The sequence below is a fragment of the Cetorhinus maximus genome, chromosome 22, assembly GCF_964194155.1.
Source record: "Cetorhinus maximus chromosome 22, sCetMax3.hap1.1, whole genome shotgun sequence".
Taxonomy (NCBI): domain Eukaryota; kingdom Metazoa; phylum Chordata; class Chondrichthyes; order Lamniformes; family Cetorhinidae; genus Cetorhinus; species Cetorhinus maximus.
This window is the reverse complement of record NC_135900.1, coordinates 32,500,432-32,519,766: the sequence shown is the minus strand read 5'-3', so window position 1 is coordinate 32,519,766 and position 19,335 is coordinate 32,500,432. Positions and strand designations below refer to the sequence as shown.

General features: G+C 41.5%; 1 protein-coding gene across 4 annotated transcripts in view; it reads right to left on the bottom strand.

Moving 5' to 3' along the window:
* Positions 1 to 19,335, bottom strand: part of tfec (transcription factor EC) — a 145,274-nt gene that overhangs the window by 86,803 nt on the left and 39,136 nt on the right. The window contains exon 1 of one of the 4 annotated variants that reach the window (XM_078568057.1): positions 18,672 to 18,859. The exons of 2 other annotated variants lie outside the window; for them this stretch is intronic. The gene's annotated coding sequence lies outside the window, so the exon portion shown is untranslated. Of the gene's footprint in view, positions 1 to 18,671; positions 18,860 to 19,335 lie in introns of those variants that run through there. One more of the 4 variants, XM_078568053.1, reaches the window with a different exon arrangement.

Here is a 19,335-nt window from a genome sequence, read left to right as displayed (position 1 = left end):
TAACCACTGACTCCATTGCTCTCCATGGCAACAGTCTAAGATTACACCAGTCTGTTTGCAACTTTAATGTCACGCTTGATCTGAGTTGAGCTTCCGACCTCATTTGTGCCTTCACAAAAATCACTTACACTCAACTTCATCCCTGACTCAGCTCATCTACTGCTGAAACCCTCATTCCAGCCTTCAATGCCTCTAAACTTGACTATTCCAATGCACTTGGCTGGTCTTCCACATCCTACGCTCCGTAAACTTGATGTGATTCAAAACTCTGCTACCCGTGACTTAACTTGCAGCATGTCCCGTTCCCGCTATCACCCCTGTACTCACGGTCCACAATGGCAACATCTTGATTTAAAATTCTCCTCCTTAACCCTCTACGGCCTTGCCCCTCCAACCCCATAATCCTCCAAGATATCTGCGTACTGGCCTCTTGTGCATTCCCAATTTTAATTGCTCCAACACTGGTGGCCGTGCCTTCAGTTCTCTAGGCCCAAGCTCTGGAATTCCCTCCCTGCGCCTCTATCTCACTTTCCTCCTTTAAAACACACCTCTTTGACAAAGCTTTTGGTCATTTGACTTATGAGTTGCTCAGTGGCATACTTGGTTTTATAATGTTCCCTGAAGCGCCTTGGGACATTTCATTATGTTAAAGGCACTATATAAATATAAGTTGTTGTTGTAAATTAATACAAATTAGGATTAAATATTTTCACTTCGAGGGAATAAGTCTGTTACTACATTGATCAAAACACTGGATTTTATTTGTCAAATCTAAACAAATTAGTTTTACTTTGTACCATATTTTTTAAGAAATTTATTGTGAATGAAACATATACTCTCACTTGCTTTTCTAGAACCACTTTATCCAATTCAGGGTCACAGGGAGTCAGAGCCTATCCCAACAGGGGATGGGCACTTGGCAAGGCACACCTAGGACAGGACATGCACACTCACCGTAGCCAATCCACCTAACCAGCACATCTTTGGACAGTGGGAGTAAACCAGATCACCCAGCAGAAACCCACACAGACATAGGGAGAACTTGCAAACTGCAAGCAGACAGACACCCGAGGTCAGGATCAAACCCAGGTCCCTGGAGCTGTGAGGCAGCAGTGCTAACCACTGTGCCAGCATGCTGCCCTTGTAACCTATGCTGCCATATATGAAATATGATTTCATATAATCTTCACTGGTTTTGAGTTTGTCTCCACTACACAGTTTAACACGATGTCGAAAACTGATTTAGCATCAAGAATTGAATTGATATTTATCACATTAACTTTTATTTTAAATCAACCATATGAATTGCATGCTTTGTTAATCACTAGTTCCATTCCCAATATCAGTGACTAAATACTATGAAACTACACTTTTTTCCAAAAATAATTAAAACACTGTTAAGTGTTTTCAGCCCTGCTTATGTATACAAGAAAGCTAAAAATGACTCATCAAAAGCATTGCCAAATTAATCTGATCATTACATTTTTAACCTTTTTTTTTTACTGCTCAACCTGTTTAATCAGGGTTTTTTTCCTTCAGTAAATTTTAACCTGCACCCAGTCAAAGCGGAAATAAACTGCAGCTCCTGCAAAAGGCAGAGCTCTCACTTTTTATAGCTCAATATGTCTTCATAAGTGAAACAGAATCCACAGATAAAGTCACTGGTAAATGTGCTACCTCCTGGCACTAATTGGATTTCTGTCAGTGTTATCAGCTCTACAACATAGCATTGACTCATACTCACTGGTGCATCGGGGAATGCAGCATGTACAACTCAATAATAAGACTCAACGGGTTTAATAAAGAGCTGAATGCAGATCTTAGGATATTTCAGTCTAAAGTCCAGTTGCAAAGGAGAAGCAACATGGCTTTTCTTTCCTTTTCAACAGCATTTGAATTCCAGAGAAGGGTGAGAAAGAAATGACACAGCACTTTCGAGTAAAAGGACTTCCTATGTGAAGTGTCAATGCACAACCATATCAAGAAGCAGCTGCGTTGCTTGCTTAAATCTATGCTATGATGCACGAACCACATTCTGATCTCACTGCCCCCCTCTTGTCATCACCACTTCCTCTGAAAACAGGAGCTGAAAGTTTATGTATGCACAGATCCCCTTTTTCCCTGCATTAAGTTTATCTTAGGTTACACCAACTTCCTCTCATCTGTATTTTAGATTGTGCACACAAAATGATCATTCTTCTGTTTTCATTTCAATATGAGCAAGACAAGTGGCTGGAAACTGTAATGTGGAGATTTATAAAGAGTATATATACACTTTAGGCCTTAAACAATTAAGTTTAGCTTTGAGCAATGGAAGTTCTCCAGTATAAATCTCTACCTAATATATTAGAAGTCTTGCATTTTGCATCTAGTGTACATCCTCTATACCTGACCCTAACTTATATGACGCTTTCCTATCACCTGGCACTCCAAGGCTGGAGGGGGAGGATATTGAGTGTAGTGACACGCAATGATTCAACCAGCTGCTCTATCCAGAATCATATTAAGCTTGAGTGTTGCTGCAGCTGCTCCCAAGCAGCCAAGTGGTGGGTACTGAACCACATACCTGACTTGAGCCTTGTGGATGCTGAAGATGATTTGAGTGGTCAGGAGCTGAGCCATTCATTGCAGTCTAACCAGACTATTGTCTGCTGTTGTAGCCACATTGACAAAAAGGCTTGTCTAGTTAAGCTTCTGTTTAGTGATGACTCTTCACATAGGGTGGTGCCTTTAAAATTCAGGAAGAGAGGTCATTATCTGCCACTTCAATGTTATCTGTGATTTGGCAGCTCAAGCCCAAGGGTGTAATCGTCCCAGATTTGCACCAAGTGCCGTAGCGGGTTGGGAAAATGATGTTTAACCCACCGGCCGCAATGGCGGCTTGTCCCACCATATCCCCAAACCCACCGCATTAGCTATACATTCCCGGGAAAAACGCCGTTTCCATGGTGGGCGGGCTCTCATTCAGCCACCGCGCAATCACCTCACCGCTTCTTCACGCTGGGCACCATATGTAAAGTGCAGCCGCGCGCGCACCTCTCAATGCTTCCAGCCCAGCACTGCCGCACGGAAGACAGGATGGCCCCAAAAGGCAAAAAGACAGCAGACCCTGGTTTAAAGACGCATCCCTCAAGCACCTTTTGGATGCCGTGGAGGCATCTCTGTGTGTTCTCAGCACTTTTAAGGTGAGGCTGGTCCCCATCTCTTCAGCATCTGTGAACAGTGATGCTGTGCTCCTGAAGGGGTCAGGTGCAGAAGGCAGACAAAGGATCAGATGCTTAAAAAGTTTCATGGCTGTGTCTCCATGATATGACCCTAATCACAGAGCGCAAGTGAGCTGCCCAGACAGGAATCAGGCATTCTCAGAGGCTATGTGAAGATATATGGAGAGTCCTCACTGCATGTCGTCATCATCCTCCTGCAATCGAGCGACTATTAGGGCCTCCACTGTATCTCCATGACAGGAGCATTTTCACAGAAGGTATGTGCGCTCCCATAAGCCAGACTGGAGTCAAACATTCATAGATGCAATGTGATAAGATTATGGTGTCTCCTCACTGCATGTCATCATCATCCTCCACAAATCTAGCAGCTATGAGGGCCTCCCAAGCACGCCTACCTCATCTGGCCAGTGCGATGGCTTCATTGCCATCATCACCACCTTCAAGGACCTCATCACCCTCGTCACCATCGACATCCTCCTCTTCAGAGGAGACCTCCAGCTCCTGCATCTCCTCCTCAGCCAGTTCCTCTCCCCGTTGCAGCTCCAGGTTGTAAAGGGTGCAACAGATGACAACGATGTGTGATACCCTCTGTGGACTATATTGCAGGGCTCCACCAGACCGGTCCAGGCACCGGAACCTCATTTTCAACATCATGATGGTTTGCTCCACCAAGTTGCGAGCTGCAGCATAAGCCTCATTGTACCTTCTCTCTGCTGCAGTCTGAGGCCACCATATAGGTGTCATCAGCCATGTCCTCTGTGGGCAGCCCTTGTCTCTTAGGAGCCAACCTTGCAGCCTCTGTGGGCCCTGGAAGATGTCAGGGATTTGTGCCGACTGAGAATGTAAAAGTCGTGGACACACCCTAGAAACCACGTGCAGACCTGCAGGATGCGTTTGTGGTGGTCACACACCAGCTGCACATTCAGCAACTGGAAGCCCTTGCGGTTGACATAGTTGACCAGGTGTTACGATGAAGATCTGAGTGCCACGTGAGTGCCGTCGATGGCACCCTCCACTGGTGGAAAGCCATAGATCTGGGCAAATCCAATCGCTCTTGCATCCTGGCTGTCTTGGTGCTGGGTGAAATGCACCAAGTTGTGCCCTCGCAAAGATGGCATTTCTGATCTCATGGATGCATTTGTGGGTAGAGCTCTTGCCCCCACCCCAGCCTCCAATGTGCCTCACCACAGGGCAGCCCTTGCCCTCGCCACCAACTCACCTCAACCGCAGGGCAGCCCTTGCCCCCCCCACCTTGCCTCGACCTTGAAGTCCAACAGGTGAACCTCGAGAATACTGCGCAACGTTACTGTGCACTCATTTCCGAGCTCCACTCAAAATGCAGTCCGCTAAGTGCACGCCTTATATATGCTGTTGTGAAACATATCGGTGTGCAATCACGCCAACGTGAGCGGACGATCCAGCAGTTGGTGGGGGGCAGGGTATGATTCCGGCGGGCTGGCCTTATAATGATATGCAGATGTATTACAATGAGGTTCCCGATGTCCAATGGCGGGAAACGCAGCCCGCCATCGACGGGCTGAGCGGATGATTGCAAACTGGTTTCACAACATTGATTTCTGGCCTTCTCGCTATATTGTCCGCTCATGCCATCGAACACGCCCGACGCCTGAGGGCACCGAACATTCCACCCTAAATGTTGTCCAGGTCCAGCGATGGGCTGATATAATCTGTTTTATTTTCAGAGAGGTCCTGAAAGGACCCAAGTGACTTTGTGAAGAACCTACTCCTGGCTTTATGAAGCACCTGAAGATGAATGAGCTGAGGACATTGCAGTGATATCCTAGGCTGTGATGATTGGCCCGTGAAATGGAAATGGCTTTTGTTTCTTGAATGCCTTCATTACTTTCTTTATTTAAATATCTTGGACTTTCCCAAATTCCCTAAAAGGGGAAGAGGTAGAGAATTGGATTGACACATTTGCCCAGGAAGAACATATAAAATGTATTCAAGTTCTCAAGATGCAACAGTATCATTCAGTTGTCTGAACAAATGGCACGTTTTTCTTTCGCTTTAGCAGCACTTTTTAAGATTTGTTCATGAGATGTGGGCGTCACTGGCTAGGCCAGCATTTATTGCCGATCCCTAATTACCCTTGAGAAGGTAATGGTGAGCTGCCGTCTTGCATCTGTTCAGTTGTTTCTCCAAAGCTTGAAGAAGTTAGAAGAGAAAATTAAACAGCATTATTCATAGAAAGTATACGCTGAATGGATTTTTTGTGTGTAGCTGACCCCAGGTTTGTGTAAGCCATCCACTGCACTCCCTTTTTACATTCCAAATATAGCCCAATGTGTCAGAGTGGGTGTAGCCTGGGGAATCATAAAATCATAGAATAGTTACAGCACAGAAGGAGGCCATTCAGCCCATCATATCTGTGCTAATTCTCTGCAAGAACAATGCTCCGAGTGGCACTCCCCCAGCTTTCCTCATAACTCTGCAAATTTTTCCTCTACAGATAATGATCCAAGCACCTTTTGAAAGCCACAACTGAATCTGCCTCCATTACACTCTCAGGACATGAATTGCAGATCCTTATGACTCACTGTGTAAAGAAGTTTCTCTTAATTTTGTCATTGCTACTTTTGCCAATCACCTTAAATTGGTGCCCTCTGGTTCTCTTCAACCAAATGGGAACAGTTTCTGCCTATCGAATCTGTCCAAACTGGACTACTCCCTAGCTAGAAATGTCCTCAGATCAGTCTGGCATTCCAAGCAGTACGTGGGCATCTGTCAAAAGATCACAGAGCTGAAAGCTTAACTCTGTTTTCTCTCTCCATAGACTCTGCCTGACCTGCTGTGTATTTCCCGCATTTTCTGTTTTATTTATTTCAGATTTTCACCATCCGTTGGATTTTGCTTTTGTGTTATTGTAGCACGTTGGTATGCTATGTGAGAAGTAATATATCAGCTTTCGAGACTATAGTTTCAGGACTGGGACTTGCTTGGACACTCATAGGCCTAGCATCATTTTGAGATTTATTAAGAAGATTAATGACCTATTCTAGTCCATTGGTACTGGCAATCCCACATTCAGTTTTCCATCACGTAACCTGCCCCTTTTTCTAGAGGGTCACAAATACATGACTATACTGGTGCAAGCCAACTAGTGACATTTAAATTGGAGAACCTTCCAGGATCCTAAAAACTCTTGCAATAAGTGCATCCAGGCACTCACACCAAGATGTCAGCCTGATTGGCGCACATATGTGTGAGAAATCTGCTAATTCAACACCTTTTTTTAAACTTTGGATTTGAATTCCAGTTTAATGGTTCCCACAAGGCAGCAAATGGGCGGCACTGGGTCGGCTGTCCATTTACACTTCTGATTGGGAAGCTTCAAAGATGCGTTTTTTGGGAAAGATGGACATGGATTTGGGAAGCACAAAATGATCAAGGACTTCAGAAATGAAGGGAAGGTGGGAGAAGACATGATAGCTTGCAAAGACAGAAGGAGTCAAGGGTGGGCTCTTTAACACTGGGTAATGACAACAGATTAGAAATGAAGAGAAACAACCATTTTCAGTATTGCCTAGCATGAGGGTCAGAAAGAGAAGTTGGTTGGTCAGCAGTTTAGTGGGAGAAGCAGGACGTGCACCTCATCGAAGATGAAGTCAAATGGGAAAGAGAAAAACGAAGGAAATATATGAATTCAGGTTTGGGCAGGGGAAAACCTTGGGGAAAGCTTGGCTTAGTAGGTGAAGGGAAGGATGTGGCAGAGCCAGCTGAACCGATTGTCTCATTCTTAGCGGCAAAGAAGTCCATGAGCTTCACACGCATACTGTTGTACAAGAGGGGAGGGAGTTTAAGAGGATGGTTGGTATTGGAGAAAAAAAGTAGCCAGTAGTCACCTTTACATTCTTAGTTAATGAAGCGGCAAGCAGTTCTGAAGGAGGTGAACAAGAACAGCAGTGCATGATGTAGTGCAGCCATATCTACTGATGACCGGTTAAACCAGTTGTGTGCCATATTCATTCACGTCTGCACCATTGAACCTAAGGGAGCAAGTCGAATTTTAATGGTTGGCTAAGCTTCTTTGAGGGAAACAGGAAGGGGAGGGCAACAGGTTGACAGAATAAGGCCTAGTACCACCTGCTTGCATGGAGTCAGTGAGAATGTGGGAAATGCAGTTGAAAGGTTAATGGTGAATTTAGTGACGGATCAAGAGGAATGTGGAAATACAGGGGTTCAGTGGGTAGTTTCAAGGGGAAGAGATAGGGGTAATGACTGGAGTGAGTAGGAGTAATGCTAAAGAGAGGAAAACAGTTTTTTCTGATAGCTGGGTGGTGAAGTATAGAAATGGGTCCTCATGTTTATCATTTTTAAGCTTTTATTTACAAAGACACATGTGCACCTTCAAACACAACAGCCACAGCTACAGTCTGGTCCTACATATAGGAGCATAAGTGAATCCCCAGTTAATGCCCACCACCTGAATACAATTAAATACTCAATTAGTGTAAATTAACAAGGAGAGAAGGTACTAGTAAAATGCAGACGTATGAGGAGCAATGGAGTTTAAGTGATATGGAAAGGGGTAGGAAGAGAATTGCTAAGGATCAAGTATTTCTCATAAGCCCCACTATAAAACATAATGCCTTTCACACCATCCCACGCAACTCATCATCTCTCATCAAGAAGGAAAGACAAGGGAAGAATCAGGAAGAGAAATAGAAAATGACACTTATGGAAGACGCACAGAGACAAACAGCAACACAAATACAACAGATACAATCAAGAAAGCCTCCAACTTAGAGTGTCCAATGCCATGAGAGATCCATGAGTAGATGGTAATGAAAGTTCAAGTTATAATCTTTCAGTTATGATAGATGGCTGGGTAGATATTGGATCTGATTGCACCTGTTTTATAGCCATAAAATGAATGTAACTTAAGGGCAATTTCAGGGACCAATTTCCCACATCCTCAAGATGACCGCAGAACGTCTGCCCCAATGTCATGTTGAGCGACCTTTCGGTCGTACGAGGTGGCTACCCGAAACAGGAATTAGAAATCTTACATATGTAAATAAGGAGCCTAATTAATACGTGGTTTAGACTCTCTCTACAAAGCTCGACATCACAGAAACATCAAAGATGGGCCTACTTCTTATGCAGTCACAGAACAGCATAAGGTAAGTTTAAAAAGGAAATCATTTCTGTGGAATCAGGAGGAGTAGGAGTTCTTCCCCCAACTCCACACTATCCCATTCTGCACTCGCCCCCTTCCCAGGATTTGCCTTCTGGCCACTGTTTGTGATGCAAGTGGTTTAACATTCATTTCTTTAAAGGGACTGACTGTTTGTGGAGGTGTCACAAGCACCAGAACCTCACCCGATTAATGTTGAGGTTGAAATGCATCACAACCTTTGTGCTCGAGTCTAGTGCCATCAAGTTTATACCCATCATTCTCTAACTTACAGTCCAATCCAATACCATCCTGCAAATGTTTCCTAAGTTCTATTTTTAAAACCATAATTGTTCATTGCTATGAACTAATTCTTCACGGTTTAAGTATTCTAAATACTCTCACTGTCCTTTGAATTTTTACTCATTATAGAACATTACTTGAAACTCAGTGATAAGATTTGATAATATTCAATGGGAGTTCTGTAGACTTCATTTTCAATGGTTTGCATTTACATAATAGCCCATTGGCTGAAGATACCACTGCTACTGTTTTTAGTTCAATACTGTACTTTAATGCTGCTGCAACATCCTTCTTAGTTGACCTTCAGTGTAACCCTTTCAAAAATCTAATTTACTCAACATCCTAAGAAAGATAATGTTTCCCTTTTAGCAAGTTCTATTAATTTTAATCCAATTTTATAATTGGGAAATTGCCTGCAAAAAATTTTGCCCTTGCATTGAAAGCTGTGCTGTTGCACACCAATTTTATGTATGTCATATTTGTATATTGCACCTGCCAAGAACATGCTTTTGCTGGCATTTGTTAACCTAATGTAATTCTATTGTTAGTTACTTTCATTAAAAGTGACATGAGTCTTTAAGGAAGATGGTGAAATAACAACCTGGATCACCCCTTGGTAGTCACCCTAAGTATTTGCTCCTAGCTGTAGAAGCTTCCATTTGAGCTTTTATAAAAATAACTCAAGAACAACAACTTACATTTATATAGCACCTTTAATACAATGCAATGTTCCAAGATGCTTCACTGGAGCATTGTACAGCAAAATTTAATGCCAAAACGCATCAGGTACTATCAGGGCACATCACCAAAAGCTTGGTTAAAGAGCTAGGTTTTTTTTAAAGGAAGAAAGCAAGGAAGATAGGCCTTGGCAGCCGAAGGTGCAGCCACCAATGGTGAAGTGATTAAAATCAGGGATGTTCATGAAGCCAGAATTAGAGGAGTCCAGATATCTCGCAGGGTTGAGTGGCTGAAGGAGATTACACAGATAGGGACAGGTGAGGCCATGGAAGATAAAGATGAAATTTTTAAACCAAGATGCTGCTTAACTGGTAACAAATGTAAGCCAGCAAGCACAGAGGTGATGGTGAATGGGACTTGGTGTGAATAAGGACATGGGCAGCAGAATCTTGGACAACCTCAAGTTTACGGAGGGTAGGCTGTGGGAGGCCAACCTGGGATGCATTGGAGTAGTCAAGTTGAGAGGTAACAAAAGCAGGAGTGAGGGTTTCAGCAGCAGATGAGATGAGGCAGAGACTCTGTTGAGGAATCTATCTGTAATCAAGTTCATTTTGTCCATTATTTCCATTGAGAATTACTTTTTATCAGATTTGAAGTGTGTTCAAGTGAATTTTCCTGATTAAGACACTTCCAGCCTAACGAGGAATGAGGCATTGCTGGAGCTGGTTCTGAGGAAACAGGTGGGTCATATAGATCAAGTATCAGTAGGGGAACGTTTAGGGAACAGTGATCATAAGGTATGGATTGGCTATGGATAAAGATAATGAGCAATTTAGAGTCAAAAATACTTAATTGAAGAAGGACTAATTTCAATGGGATGAGAAGAGATCTGGTCCAGGTAAATTAAACCAAAGTTTGGCTCCAGGCTTGAGGGACTTCAGTTACAAGGATAAGGAGCTGGACTTGTCTTCCTTAAAGAAAGGAAAGTTAAGAGTAGATTTGATGGAGGTGTTCAAAATCATAAAGGGTCAAGACAGATTACGTAGAGCGGAACTGTTCCGATTGGTGGAATAGTCAAGAATCAGGGGACATCAGTTTAACATGTACGGCAATTGTGAAATGAGAAAAAACCTTTCTAAACAGTAAGTGGTTAGGGTCTGAAATACACTGCCTGAGAGTGTGGGGAAGGCAGATTCAATCATGGCTTTCAAAAGGAAGTTGGATAAGAACCTGAAGGGAAAAAAGTTGCCACGGCAATAGGAAAAAGGCGGGAAAAACTGAGTCGCTCTTGGTGAAAGCCGACATGGAGATGATATTCTTTCTGTTTAATAACCATTTTCGGACTCCATAATGAAATGTTAACCTGTTTCTCTACACAAATGCTACCTGACCTGCTGAATATTTCCAGCATTTTCTGCTTTAATTCAGATGTCCAATATACATAGTATATTGCTTTTGTATTTCCATTAGGAGTTTACAATTTACAAGCTGGAAATTCTTAATGGAAATAGTTCATAAAGCTAGGTATTTCCTTTCTTAAGTCTTACAAGGAAACACATTTATTCACACCATACATTTGCCATCTGTCTATCAATAGTTAAATGTCACAAAAGAATAATTTTCAGAATTTCTGATGGAATAAAATATCAAATAGAGTCAAGTTAGCATACTGTAAACCCAACTATATTTCCCAAACATAGTTGTGGGCCAACATGTTATTTTCAACTTCTCGGGTATACAATAAACATGCAAGTCAAAGAAAAAATCTATTCATTTATTAAGTGTCCACTTTCTCACATTCAAGAATTCCAATATTTTCAATTAATTGTTCCCATTGTAAATTCACAAGAAATACTTTGCTGTTTATGTTAGTATAGTAAGAATTTCGTCCAGAAATACAAAACTGTGTGAGGCCTCCAATGGCTTGAGTGATAATGTGATCCATATTCTGTCTCATCTATTGCATTACGTTTGGTATCTTAAATACACTATTGTGCTGGAGAGAAAACTCCCAGGAGGATTGGGTGGCACAATAAACAAGAAATTCAGGTGGACCATAAGGTATGATTCCTGCACTTGAATGATGAAGTCTGAGACACTAGATTGGACCTTGGGCTTCATTTCCCTATAGCTGGCGAGGTACTTGTTACTCTCCACAAAGCAAAGTTTATTTGAAGATTGGACATCGCAGCGGCCCTCAGGCAAATACAGAAGCTTTGGTGGGGGCAGGGGTCGGGTTGGGAGTGGGGGTGTGGGGCCAATTGAGCAACTGTGTCAGGAGGGGACTGACCAGGCTAATGTAAATGAGGCCAAGGCCTCAAACTTGCAGTCACTTCTTCACTTTGAGTGTGGCGACTGGTCGGTAATCCAAAATTCAGAAGCATGGGCATATTTTTTGTATTGACAAAAGTTCTGACTTCATTATGATAAAATGAGACATAAATAATTCAGGGGCCACTGCTTGGTGGGAGGGTATTTTTGAGATCTGTGTTTTAGACATCCGTGTTTCTGCTGTTGCAAAGAATTCTAACAGACTGGGAATACTTCCAATCTAAATTATGCTGGTTGCTCACAATCCATGTAGTTATTTGAACAGAATGAAGTTTAAAGTATGAAACAGAAGTTTATCCAAAGTGCTTAAGTTGACTTTTTTGAAACTGTTGAGAACAGTTGTTTGGTTTGTGCTACTCAAAGCTGTAGGTTAAAGTAAGCCGTCCTGATTTCAAATTCCTACTTACTGTTACTTCATAATAGCTGTTGCTCAGAGGTTACAGAAATCCATTACTTGTGCTAATTTAGCATGGATTGTAATTAGAAATGGAACTGTTTCATAAGACTTCATTCTGTAAATATGAACAACCTGAAGACTAAAGCTCATCATTTCTGAAGGATATATAATCCTTTGCTTTGCCCTTTAGCAAATGTCAGGAAAGGCAGGATATTTAGTAACAGTTAGAAATTTAATGGTCAATTTAGACTACAGCTGTAGCATCAATGTGAAGTGCTTTCTGGACTCAAACTTACTGCCAGAATCAAGTCAACCCACTCTGTAAATACACTGTAAAAGTAAACCACTGTGTAAGTACCGTGCCGAAACTATAAACTTAATTTAAAGGCATTCTTCCTAGTAGTTTAAAGTTCATTTGATAAATGTTGTAGTTAAAAAGTGAAAGATTAAGAATTGTCAAATGTGATACTGACTGGGAACTCAAATGTTTCATTTGTGTCTTAGTTATGATGATCATCAGGAGTTGGGGACATTTGCTGTATTCACTGCCGACTGAATCTGTGTTTATATCATGTCTCAAATGTAATTTTTTTTAAAAATCAGTTATTTGTACAAAATGAGAATCAAGAATTAGGAAATATACCCTTGGATTACATATACAGAATGTCACTTAAATGAAAGAACACTGCATATTCGTTTTCACCTTGAATGTAATAGAACAACCAAGTCACTTCAGAGGAGTTTTATGAAACAAATATGACAACAAGCCAGACAGGAGATATTAGGTGAGATGAAAAAAAGCTTGTTCAAAAAAGTAGGTTTTAAGGAGAGCCTTAAAGGAGAGTAGGGAGGAAATTCCAGAGCTGAGGGCGCAGGCAGTTGAAGACATGTACGTCACCAATGGTGGAGGGATGAAAATCAGACATGCTTAAAAGGCCAGAATTATGTGAGGGTTGTGGGGTCAGAGGAGATTACAGACATGGGGTTTGGGGGCGGTGAGGCTAAGGAGGGATTGGAAAATAAGGAAGAGAATTTTAAAATCAAGACATTGCTTAACCATGACCCCCTGTAGGTCAGTGAGCATAGGGATGAGAGGTAACTGCGTCTTTCTGTGAGTTTAGACATAGGCAGCAGAGTTTTGGATGACCTCAAGCTTATGGAGGGTAGGATGTGGAAGGTCAGCCAGGAGTGCATTGGAATAGTCGAGTCTAGAGGTAACAAAAGCATGAATTAAGGTTTCAGCAGCAGAAGAGCTGAGACAGGGATGATGTTACAGAGGCGGACTTAGTGATGGCACTGATATGAGGTCGGAAGCTCATCATAGAGAAAATTATGATGTCAGGGTCGTGAACGGTCCAGTTTAGTTGCAGGGAGATGGATGGAGTTGGTAGCTAGGGAATGGAGTTTGGAGCAGGACCAAAATAAATGGCTTCAGTCTTCCCAATTTTTAATTAGAGGATATTTCTGCCCATACAGTACTGCAGGAGCAGGAAGAGAAGCCATTGCAAGTGATTATCTGGCTATGATTAGGTAGGTAAGAACTGTACCAGACAATGTGGTTCCACCCAGCTGGACCACAGTGGAGAGGTGTTAGGGGAGGATTATGTGGTCAACCGTGTCAAAAGTTGCAGACAGGTGAAGAAGGATACGAACGGATAGTTTACCTCTGTCATAGTTACATAAGATGTCATTTATGACTTTGATAAGAGCCATTTTGGCCGTGGAGCAGGGGCAGAAACCTGATTGGAGGTATTCAAACATAGAGTTTCAGGAAAGATGGGCACAACTTTGGCAAGTAACAAGTTCAAACTCTTTGGAGTGGAAAGAGCAGTTGGAGAAGGGATAGTAGTTTGCAAGCACGTTGGGTCAAGGGGTATTTTTTTGAGGAGAGGGTGTGATGGCAGATTTAAAGGAGAGTGGGGCAACATCTCAACAATAAAAGGAAACACCATCTTTGAAAGCAGTAACATTGGGGTTGATATTAAACCCTTCACATGATGGGCAGTAAAGGGTTGTGAGTGGAGGAGGGGTTTAAAATGAAAAACTACTTGTCAATCAAACCAGATGCTACATAGGAAGTGAAAGAAAAAATGAAACTGAGGCAAGACCTCCATGTGTCTGCAATTTCCAGGCTTCCCCCTGAAGATTGGCTCCTCTGCTATCTCCCCACCATTTGTGGATGTGTAGGGGGGCCATTATCCTCTGTTAAGCAAAGCACTTGAATAAACTTTCATGAATTCACTTTTATAAGCCATTTTTAAAAGCAAAGAAAATAATAGGAGAAAAATTCAGATGTGAGGGTTACATCTTTGCCATGATTCCAATGGGGATAAGGAAGCTCCAATTTACGATGAACCTCGGATTAATCAGGCTTCTTTCCCTTCCCTTTCCCCTCTAAATTGTTCTTACACGATGTGGGCTAGGCACCAAAGAGGCATACGCCGCATTATATTGTGGGCCAATTTGGAGGCATATGTGGAGTATTCCCAGACTACGCCCTGTGAATTCCACGCAGATTTTTTAAAAATTCATTTATGGGATGTGGGCATCTCTGGCTAGGCCAGCATTTATTGCTCATCCCTAATTGCCATTGAAAAGGTGGAGGTTAGCTACCTTCTTGAACCGCTGCAGTCCCTGTGGTGTAGGTACACCCACAGTGCTGTTAGGGAGTGAGTTCCAGGATTTTGACCCAGCGACAATGAAGGAACGTTGATTATATTTCCAAGTCAGGATGGTGAGTGGCTTGGGGGGGATCTTCCATATGGTGGTGTTCCCATCTATCTGCTGCCCTTGTCCTTCTAGATGGTAGTGGTCGTAGGTTCGGAATGTGCTGCCTAAGAAGCCTTGGTGAGTTTCTGCAGTGCATCTTATAGTTGGTACACACTGCTAACACTGTTCGTCGGTGGTGGAGGGACTGAATGTTTGTGGAAGGGGTGCCAGTCAAGCTGGCTGCCTTGTCCTGGATGGTGTCAAGCTTCTTGAGTGTTGTTGGAGCTGCACTCATCCAGGCAAGTGGAGAGTATTCCATCACACTCCTGACTTGTGCCTTGTAGACGGGCAGACTATGGGGAGTCAGGGGGTGAGTTATTCGCCGTAGGATCCCTAGCCTCTGACCTGCTTTTGTAGTCACAGTATTTATATGGCTAGCCCAGTTCAGTTTCTGGTCAATGGTAACCCCCAGGATGTACATAATGGGGGATTCAGCAATGGTAATTCCATGAATGTCAAGGGGCGATGGTTGGATTCTCTCTTGTTGGAGATTGTGTGTGTGTGTGTGTGTGTGTGTCTGTGTGTGCGTGCACGTATTGCCCAATAAACAAATTGGAACTGAAGTCTGCTGAGAATGTCCTGGCAGCTTATAGAACAGTAATCAATTCAAGAAGGATAAGTAATGTTGAAGAGATGGCCGGAATGACTTGCTAGAAGATTTAAAAACAATTCTCCTCTTTCATTCCATTTCAGGTTTCTGATGTCTCCTTTCGGAGAGACATCCTGATTTTCTGACTTCATCCTCCTCCTCAGTGGGATGTGTGTCTATTTATAATTATAGGTGTGGACTCATATTCTGAGTAGTCTATACATTTAAGTTTCTGGTCAATGGTAACCCACATGATGGTGGTGCGGGGTTCAGTGATGGTAATGACAGTGACAGGAGGTGGTTAGATTCTCTCTTGTTGGAGATGGTCATTGCCTTGCACTTGTGTGGCGTGAATGCTACTTGTCACTTAATCAGCCTAAGTCCAGATGTTGTCCAGGTCTTGGTGCATGTGATTATGGAGTGTTTGATTGCTGGAGCTATTACAAATGGGTCTGAACACTGGGCAATCCTCAGCTAACAGTCCCCTTTCTGAACTAATAATGGGGGAAAGCTTATTGATGAAGCAGCTGAAGATAGTTGGGCCTAGGATATTACCCTGAGGAACTGCTGCAACTTTGCCCTGGGGCTGATGTGATTTGTCTACCATCACCACAATCATCTTCCCTGATGCCCATTAACTTCAGTTATTAGAGGGAGGCCAATTATATCAACTGAAATAAGTAAATCTGATTTTAACTGTTTATCTGTAAGTTCACATGCTTTGAAATAAAGTAGTTTAACAACTCATACCATGCATCACCTCACCAATTGTTGGAGAAACATAAGTGCTGAAGACATAAATATACCCTCAAAATCATAAAGGAATACTCTAATTATGAGATACTCCATCGAACAAGTAGATAAAAGCTATTTTGAGTTAACAGAAGTAAATCGCTAAGACTAGTCCCACTGAAGCAGAGAAGGTATTTATGGCAGAACTAAATTTGTAACACTAGCACAAAGAGGAACTCTTCACCCCAAATGTATTCACCAATAGCATGATGTTTATGGCCATTTTACAGTGATCCTCTGATGCAAGATTTTAAAAAAAAATCAAATACACCATGCCTTCTCTATTTCCAAAACATTGGATGCCCTTGTATATTCAGCATGAGAGTGTGTATGTGTTAGACATTCTGCTTTGTTCCACGGTTGAAAAGATAAACATTTTGTGCCGGGTGTTAACTGGCAGTCAATGTATCTGGAGTACTCTGATCATAAGAGCTGCCATAAAAAAGACAGAGCCAGAATCAGAGGTTCAAGTAGGTCAAGTCTACTCTTTGACTATAAAAAGATTTTCTTCATGGCATTTACACACAAAGGCAGGAATGTGGAGGCTTAAATAACAAGGTCAAGAGATACTTCATGGTCTACAATAAATGAGAGTATCCAAATTAATCTTACTTTCTCACTGCCTTGGAAAGATAATATGTCTTCCTATATTTTGTAAAAGTACTGAGAGTACGGAACCAAGCTAAAGTCCAATTATAAATATTAAACAAGAGAGCCATTTAGTAAGGAACATCCCAACATGTTTTCACAGAATCACAAAATTGTTATAGCACAGAAAGAGAATTTCAGAAAAGCTGTTCCCATTAATTAATGGTACAAGGACGAGGGACACAGGTTTAAAGTTTTGTCTAAAAGATGCAGAGGGGATTTGAGTAAGATCTTTTTTATGCAGTGAGTGGTAATGATATGGAACTTGCTGCCTACAAGGGTGATGGAAGTGGAGACGATAAACAATTTCAAAAGGAAATTGGATGGGCACTTGAGGAACATAAACTTGCAGGGCCATTGGCATGGAACAGGGTAATGGGATTGATTGGATTGCTCTATAGCAAGCCAACATGGACTCAATGGGCTGAATAGCTTCCTTCTGTACTGACTATGACTCTAGATGAGCCACCAGAAAATTAGTCTGAGTACATATTGCAAAGAAGCAAGCCAGCAAAATGAGCACAGACAGACGATGATCATCACTGTACTGAGATAAAGAAATTACTCCAGCACCTAAACACCTGAATGCTTAATCTTAGATTTCCAATTTCTGACCACCTATGTGGGCAATGTAACCAGCCAAATAATTGATTACTTTGAAAATCAAGTCAATCTTTCATTGTTCACAATTTCATTAGATATTAATATTGTCATTTTTTCAATCAACAATAAAAATCCTAAAGAACTCACTTGTAATTTTAATACTTTAGAAATAGATAACAACTTGAACCAAGATGAACTACTTCAGAGTATTTCTCACCAATTATAATTACAGGATCGGAATTTGTAAATAAGATTACAGTTTAAAAGGCCAGTTTATATGATTTCTAGCCAGACTTACTAATTGAAGAATGCCTTTATTCCTTAATTAAAATGACCAATTATGCAATATAACTAAGTTTTATGTGGAATTCAGTCAATGGATGGCAGTCATAATTTGCAATGTTAGTTGTAAAATTAGATCAAGTGTGACCTAGTACAACTTTGTACTAATCAATATAAATGTAATAGGTGATTAATTGCACAATAGGTCAGCTTTTCACAGTAATAGATACTTAACTACAAACAGCCTTAATGAGGATACTCACTATTTAATTGTCTTAATTACTCCTTGATCCAGCTAACAAAATGTAAGTCAAAGATGAGACAGAAGCTGATTAACTCACACATAATGGGGAGGGAGGGAAAAGTTCTCTCTCCCAATCTGAGCCATGAGCTTAAAGCTGCACTATACATGAGCATTTATTTAGTCTAATATTTTCACAATATAACTTAAACAATCAACTTCTGATTCTCTTTTAATTACTGAGAAGGAAATGTTGCTAAAATTAGTTTCGATTAGAGCAACATGCAACGTAAAATGAGCAGGAAGTACATACTCTAGTTTGGTAAAAAGCTATCATTCCAGCTACTCTCACAGGGACACCAGCTCCCTTAAGACAAATAGGGTAAAGATTAGATAACTGTTGAGAAATATTATTCTGTGCATTCTGTGCATTATAATGTTGGGGTGGGGTGCAAAGCCCCAAAGAACATGGGCATATCAATCTTCCTCATTAACCCCCAGGAAATGGATACTGATATTCATCACTAGATCACCAGGACTGTCTAAGAGAATGCATACAATAGCAGGCATATGCACATTCATACAGCAGGAGCCTACATTCCATTACAGCATTGGCTACAAGATACAAAAAATGCTCTGACCATAAACCAGAACTTACTTCACTCAATTCCTACCTGAAATCACAGACAAGTGCAACAGTATTGGTACAAAGGCCCATAGTTCTCTAATCCCTGAACATCCGTGATCATTCTTGGTACAATCTTGGCCACGGAAGCATTTAAGGCACAAGAAAATACTGAGTAAGGTCCTCTGTTGACACTGAAGGAGGAAGAGACAGTACTCCAATCTACATGTTTACAGTACTATTGAAAATTGTGGTGCTTTGCTTCTTATAGTGCTGAAATCATTTGTTTGACCCTTGTGCAATCAGCATGATTATGTCATAGTGCTGAATATTATGACTGGGGGAGGGAAATACTGAGGAGATAAAAAAAAATGTGGATAGGAGACTTTTTTGAATGGTAATTGCGTTAAAACGACGTTGAACTTACTTTATGACAAAAGTTGTCAAGTCATGGAGCTTAAACATGTTAGTTCTAACTCAATCATTTTACTCTTGAAGCTAAGTAGTTTGAGCAATGCTAATGAACAATTTTTCAGATGTTTTCATTTGAACAGTTTAACACAATATAAAAATTATTACAAAATAATTGTATTGAAAGTTAGCAGCTTGGGAGCGGCTTCTCGCACATTTAGGAACTCAACTAAGTAACGCTTCTCCATTTAATTTCACTTCTGAAAGAAAAACACTGCTCCACTCACTCACTCAATCTTCCA